Source organism: Carassius auratus, chromosome 20 (assembly GCF_003368295.1).
Source record: "Carassius auratus strain Wakin chromosome 20, ASM336829v1, whole genome shotgun sequence".
In the NCBI taxonomy this organism is placed as follows: Eukaryota; Metazoa; Chordata; class Actinopteri; order Cypriniformes; family Cyprinidae; genus Carassius; species Carassius auratus.
In genome coordinates this window covers 28,616,714-28,623,451 of record NC_039262.1, presented here as the reverse complement: position 1 = coordinate 28,623,451, position 6,738 = coordinate 28,616,714, and the positions used below count along the sequence as shown (strand labels likewise).

General features: G+C 45.6%; 6 non-coding genes across 6 annotated transcripts; all 6 read left to right on the top strand.

The window, feature by feature from the left end:
- Positions 1-826: 826 nt before the first annotated feature.
- On the top strand, positions 827-899 carry trnav-aac (transfer RNA valine (anticodon AAC)). Its single transcript has one exon. It is a non-coding gene; the product is annotated as a tRNA-Val (tRNA).
- A 1,305-nt stretch (positions 900-2,204) lies between these two features.
- On the top strand, positions 2,205-2,277 carry trnav-cac (transfer RNA valine (anticodon CAC)). Its single transcript has one exon. It is a non-coding gene; the product is annotated as a tRNA-Val (tRNA).
- A 2,133-nt stretch (positions 2,278-4,410) lies between these two features.
- trnav-aac (transfer RNA valine (anticodon AAC)) lies at positions 4,411-4,483 on the top strand. The gene has a single exon. It is a non-coding gene; the product is annotated as a tRNA-Val (tRNA).
- Positions 4,484-4,606: 123 nt separating this feature from the next.
- Positions 4,607-4,679, top strand: trnav-cac (transfer RNA valine (anticodon CAC)). Its single transcript has one exon. It is a non-coding gene; the product is annotated as a tRNA-Val (tRNA).
- An 895-nt stretch (positions 4,680-5,574) lies between these two features.
- On the top strand, positions 5,575-5,647 carry trnav-aac (transfer RNA valine (anticodon AAC)). The gene has a single exon. It is a non-coding gene; the product is annotated as a tRNA-Val (tRNA).
- A 123-nt stretch (positions 5,648-5,770) lies between these two features.
- Positions 5,771-5,843, top strand: trnav-cac (transfer RNA valine (anticodon CAC)). The gene has a single exon. It is a non-coding gene; the product is annotated as a tRNA-Val (tRNA).
- Positions 5,844-6,738: the final 895 nt, after the last annotated feature.

The following is a 6,738-nucleotide window of genomic DNA, read 5'->3' as shown; positions in this document are numbered from 1 at the left end:
GGTACGTGGCAGGCCGTCCTTAGACCGCCTGCGCGCCGGCCCTCTCTGTCCCAATAATCCACTGTGTCACCACAAACAGCCCATCTGTCCATCTCACCGCCTATGTGACCACTAACTGCCCTTCTGTCCACTGGTAATAGCAAAGACTGTGACCACAAGCAGTCTGTGTTCCCCTTGACGAACTTTAAAACACATCCATCTGGAGTGTTATTTCCTGATAAAATGATGCAAGCCGTAGCAGTTTCTAACACAATGGCTAACCTTCTTGAAATTCAACACAATGGTCAACGAATCTGCCAATAAACCTGTTCAGGTGGCTCCTCACTTTACTCCCGAAGCACCCAGACGTGTTAAACCCTCGGAATTCGACTGACCACAAACAGGCCTGTTTTTTTACATAGGGTAGATTGTACGTGGCAAAGTCCACATCTCAGCTTTCTGAAGAGATATCAAGCTAAACTTGCTTTCCCATGCTAGTCTGGACACGTGCTACCCCTGTGGTGAGTTTCAAGAAGAATGGAGAAAACTCTACATTTGACCAACAAAAATCACCAAGAGACAATTTCGAGTTTCTCCTGTGCTCTTGAAACTTTGGGTTTGTTAGTTTGAGACTAGCACAGGAAGGCAGGTTTTCAGCTTGATATCACGCTGCAAGTGTTTAATTCCGAGGTAAGTTAAGGGTAGCGTTTCAGGAAACTCAGCATATACTGCCAGGCCGAATGAACTCTGTCCTCTTGTGTGTGGGACTTACGCAGATTGTCTATTTGCTTTCGGGCACATCACAGTATAAATATTTTCCCAAAAAGCACTATCGTTAGCCTGTGGAGTTTCTGTAGTGTAGTGGTCATCACATTCGCCTAACACGCGAAAGGTCCTCGGTTCAAAACCGAGCAGAAACAGCTGTCCTCTTTTGAAGAAATGTATAAACACCTTTGAGCCGACAGTTGGCTTCAGAAGGTTTAAGCGTTTATGCGCATATTGCCGAGCCTGCACAGAACGCATTTCCAGACTTCTTTAGGTAGTGGGTTTCCGTAGTGTAGTTGGTTATCCACGTTCGCCTCACACGCGAAAGGTCCCAGTTCGAAACTGGGCGGGAACACTGCATCTCTTTTCACAATTGTTTAGGTGGGCTTTCTGTTGAGGAGGAACTCAACGCTTCCAAGGCTTTGGCAGGCCAAGAGGCATGAGTACATCACTGAACGGTATAGTTGATGCAGAAATGAAAGAGCAGTCATTGTTTGACCTTAACCTATCCCACAACCGTGACATTCCAAGCCTGCTTGGCTTTCTTCTGAGGAACACGAGAAAAGAGATTTGTCTGAGTGGCCCTCTGTTGAAGCCAGCAGCTCTTCATCACGAAGGCCCTTCTCCTACACAGGGTGTAGAAGATTCTCCCTGATAAAATGATGCAAGCCGCTAGCAGTTTCTAACACATGGCTTAACCTTTTTGAAATTCAACACAATGGTCACGATCTTGCAATAAACCTTGTTCAGGTGGGCTCCTCACTTACTCCCGAAGCACCCAGACGTTGTTAAACCCTCGAATTCCGACCTGACCAACAAACAGCCTGTTTTTTTACAATTAGGGTAGATTGTACGTGGCAGTCCACATCTCAAGCTTCCTGAAGAGATATCAAGCTAAAACTTGCTTTCCATGCTAGTCCGGACACGTGCTACCCCTGTGGTGAGTTTCAAGAAGAATGGAGAAACTCTACAATTTGACCAACAAAAATCACCAAGAGACATTTTCGAGTTTCTCCTGTGCTCTTGAAACTTTGGGTTTGTTAGTTTGAGACTAGCACAGGAAGGCAGGTTTCAGCTTGATATCACGCTGCAAGTGTTTAATTCCGAGGTAAGTTAAGGGTAGCGTTTCAGGAAACTCAGCATATACTGCCAGGCCGAATGAACTCTGTCCTCTTGTGTGTGGGACTTACGCAGATTGTCTATTTGCTTTCGGGCACATCACAGTATAAATATTTTCCCAAAAAGCACTACGTTAGCCTGTGGAGTTTCTGTAGTGTAGTGGTCATCACATTCGCCTAACACCGCGAAAGGTCCTCGGTTCAAAACCGAGCAGAAACAGCTGTCCTCTTTTGAAGAAATGTATAAACACCTTTGAGCCGACAGTTGGCTTCAGAGGTTTAACGTTTATGCGCATATTGCCGAGCCTGCACAGAACGATTTCAGACTTCTTTAGGTAGTGGGTTTCCGTAGTGTAGTGGTTATCACGTTCGCCTCACACGCGAAAGGTCCCCAGTTCGAAACTGGGCGGGAACACTGCATCTCTTTTCACAATTGTTTAGGTGGGTTTCTGTTGAGGAGAACTCAACGCTTCCAAGGCTTTGCGGCCAAGAGGCATGAGTACAGTCACTGAAGGTATAGTTGATGCAGAAATGAAAGAGCAGTCATTGTTTGACCTTAACCTATCCCACAACCGTGACATTCCAAGCCTGCTTGGCTTTCTTCTGAGGAACACGAGAAAAGAGATTTGTCTGAGTGGCCCTCTGTTGAGCAGCAGCTCTACATCACGAAGGCCCTTCTCTACACAGGTGTAGAGATTTCCTGATAAAATGATGCAAGCCGTAGCAGTTTCTAACACATGGCTAACCTTCTTGAAATTGAACACAATGGTCAACGAATCTGCCAATAAACCTGTTCAGGTGGCTCCTCACTTACTCCCGAAGCACCCAGACGTGTTAAACCCTCGGAATTCGACTGACCACAAACAGCCTGTTTTTTTACAATAGGGTAGATTGTACGTGGCAAGTCCACATCTCAGCTTTCTGAAGAGATATCAAGCTAAAACTTGCTTTCCCATGCTAGTCTGGACACGTGCTACCCCTGTGGTGAGTTTCAAGAAGAATGGAGAAACTCTACAATTTGACCAACAAAAATCACCAAGAGACATTTTCGAGTTTCTCCTGTGCTCTTGAAACTTTGGGTTTGTTAGTTTGAGACTAGCACAGGAAGGCAGATTTCAGCTTGATATCACACTGCAAGTTTTTAATTCCGAGGTAAGTTAAGGGTAGCGTTTCAGGAAACTCTGCATATACTGCCAGGCCGAATGAACTCTGTCCTCTTGTGTGTGGGACTTACGCAGATTGTCCCGCAGATAACTGGAGAATTGCTTGGTTTGCTGCTAAAAATAGAAGGTATTTGCAGACTGAAGAGCGCAACGGAATCTGTAATTTGATTCGCGCTCCACCATGCTTGCGATGAAAAGATCTGACACCTCTTTGGCTGCAGGCTTCAATAGTGTAGAGGTTATCACGGTCAAAATCGTTCAGGTGGGTTTCTGTTGAGGAGGAACTCAACGCTTCCAAGGCTTTGCGGCCAAGAGGCATGAATACAGTCACTAAAGGTAAAGTTGATGCAGAAATGAAAGAGCAGATATTGTTTGACCTAAACCTAACCCACAACTGTGACATTCCAAGCCTGCGTGGCTTTCTTCTGAGAAACACCAAAGAAGAGATTTTAGGGAACTCTGCGTAGACTGCCACGCCGAATGAAATCTGTCCTCTTGTGTAAGGGTCTTTTTCCGCCTAGGCCATCAAGTAAGGGCAGGGCCTCAAGGGGCGCCTAAAAGGGGGTACGTGGCAGGCCGTCCTTAGACCCCTGCGCGCCGGCCCTCTCTGTCCCAATAATCACCTGTGTCACCACAAACAGCCCATCTGTCCATCTCACCGCCTATGTGACCACTAACTGCCCTTCTGTCCACTGGTAATACAAAGACTGTGACCACAAGCAGTCTGTGTGTCCCCTTGACGAACTTTAAAACACATCCATCTGGAGTGTTATTTCCTGATAAAATGATGCAAGCCGTAGCAGTTTCTAACACATGGCTAACCTTCTTGAAATTCAACACAATGGTCAACGAATCTGCCAATAAACCTGTTCAGGTGGCTCCTCACTTACTCCCGAAGCACCCAGACGTGTTAAACCCTCGGAATTCGACTGACCACAAACAGCCTGTTTTTTTACAATAGGGTAGATTGTACGTGGCAAGTCCACATCTCAGCTTTCTGAAGAGATATCAAGCTAAAACTTGCTTTCCCATGCTAGTCTGGACACGTGCTACCCCTGTGGTGAGTTTCAAGAAGAATGGAGAAACTCTACAATTTGACCAACAAAAATCACCAAGAGACATTTTCGAGTTTCTCCTGTGCTCTTGAAACTTTGGGTTTGTTAGTTTGAGACTAGCACAGGAAGGCAGGTTTCAGCTTGATATCACGCTGCAAGTGTTTAATTCCGAGGTAAGTTAAGGGTAGCGTTTCAGGAAACTCAGCATATACTGCCAGGCCGAATGAACTCTGTCCTCTTGTGTTTGGGACTTACGCAGATTGTCTATTTGCTTTCGGGCACATCACAGTATAAATATTTTCCCAAAAAGCACTATCGTTAGCCTGTGGAGTTTCTGTAGTGTAGTGGTCATCACATTCGCCTAACACGCGAAAGGTCCTCGGTTCAAAACCGAGCAGAAACAGCTGTCCTCTTTTGAAGAAATGTATAAACACCTTTGAGCCGACAGTTGGCTTCAGAAGGTTTAACGTTTATGCGCATATTGCCGAGCCTGCACAGAACGATTTCAGACTTCTTTAGGTAGTGGGTTTCCGTAGTGTAGTGGTTATCACGTTCGCCTCACACGCGAAAGGTCCCCAGTTCGAAACTGGGCGGGAACACTGCATCTCTTTTCACAATTGTTTAGGTGGGTTTCTGTTGAGGAGGAACTCAACGCTTCCAAGGCTTTGCGGCCAAGAGGCATGAGTACAGTCACTGAAGGTATAGTTGATGCAGAAATGAAAGAGCAGTCATTGTTTGACCTTAACCTATCCCACAACCGTGACATTCCAAGCCTGCTTGGCTTTCTTCTGAGGAACACGAGAAAAGAGATTTGTCTGAGTGGCCCTCTGTTGAGCAGCAGCTCTTCATCACGAAGGCCCTTCTCTACACAGGTGTAGAGATTTCCTGATAAAATGATGCAAGCCGTAGCAGTTTCTAACACATGGCTAACCTTCTTGAAATTCAACACAATGGTCAACGAATCTGCCAATAAACCTGTTCAGGTGGCTCCTCACTTACTCCCGAAGCACCCAGACGTGTTAAACCCTCGGAATTCGACTGACCACAAACAGCCTGTTTTTTTACAATAGGGTAGATTGTACGTGGCAAGTCCACATCTCAGTTTTCTGAAGAGATATCAAGCTAAAACTTGCTTTCCCATGCTAGTCTGGACACGTGCTACCCCTGTGGTGAGTTTCAAGAAGAATGGAGAAACTCTACAATTTGACCAACAAAAATCACCAAGAGACATTTTCGAGTTTCTCCTGTGCTCTTGAAACTTTGGGTTTGTTAGTTTGAGACTAGCACAGGAAGGCAGGTTTCAGCTTGATATTACGCTGCAAGTGTTTAATTCCGAGGTAAGTTAAGGGTAGCGTTTCAGGAAACTCAGCATATACTGCCAGGCCGAATGAACTCTGTCCTCTTGTGTGTGGGACTTACGCAGATTGTCTATTTGCTTTCGGGCACATCACAGTATAAATATTTTCCCAAAAAGCACTATCGTTAGCCTGTGGAGTTTCTGTAGTGTAGTGGTCATCACATTCGCCTAACACGCGAAAGGTCCTCGGTTCAAAACCGAGCAGAAACAGCTGTCCTCTTTTGAAGAAATGTATAAACACCTTTGAGCCGACAGTTGGCTTCAGAAGGTTTAACGTTTATGCGCATATTGCCGAGCCTGCACAGAACGATTTCAGACTTCTTTAGGTAGTGGGTTTCCGTAGTGTAGTGGTTATCACGTTCGCCTCACACGCGAAAGGTCCCCAGTTCGAAACTGGGCGGGAACACTGCATCTCTTTTCACAATTGTTTAGGTGGGTTTCTGTTGAGGAGGAACTCAACGCTTCCAAGGCTTTGCGGCCAAGAGGCATGAGTACAGTCACTGAAGGTATAGTTGATGCAGAAATGAAAGAGCAGTCATTGTTTGACCTTAACCTATCCCACAACCGTGACATTCCAAGCCTGCTTGGCTTTCTTCTGAGGAACACGAGAAAAGAGATTTGTCTGAGTGGCCCTCTGTTGAGCAGCAGCTCTACATCACGAAGGCCCTTCTCTACACAGGTGTAGAGATTTCCTGATAAAATGATGCAAGCCGTAGCAGTTTCTAACACATGGCTAACCTTCTTGAAATTGAACACAATGGTCAACGAATCTGCCAATAAACCTGTTCAGGTGGCTCCTCACTTACTCCCGAAGCACCCAGACGTGTTAAACCCTCGGAATTCGACTGACCACAAACAGCCTGTTTTTTTACAATAGGGTAGATTGTACGTGGCAAGTCCACATCTCAGCTTTCTGAAGAGATATCAAGCTAAAACTTGCTTTCCCATGCTAGTCTGGACACGTGCTACCCCTGTGGTGAGTTTCAAGAAGAATGGAGAAACTCTACAATTTGACCAACAAAAATCACCAAGAGACATTTTCGAGTTTCTCCTGTGCTCTTGAAACTTTGGGTTTGTTAGTTTGAGACTAGCACAGGAAGGCAGATTTCAGCTTGATATCACACTGCAAGTTTTTAATTCCGAGGTAAGTTAAGGGTAGCGTTTCAGGAAACTCTGCATATACTGCCAGGCCGAATGAACTCTGTCCTCTTGTGTGTGGGACTTACGCAGATTGTCCCGCAGATAACTGGAGAATTGCTTGGTTTGCTGCTAAAAATAGAAGGTATTTGCAGACTGAAGAG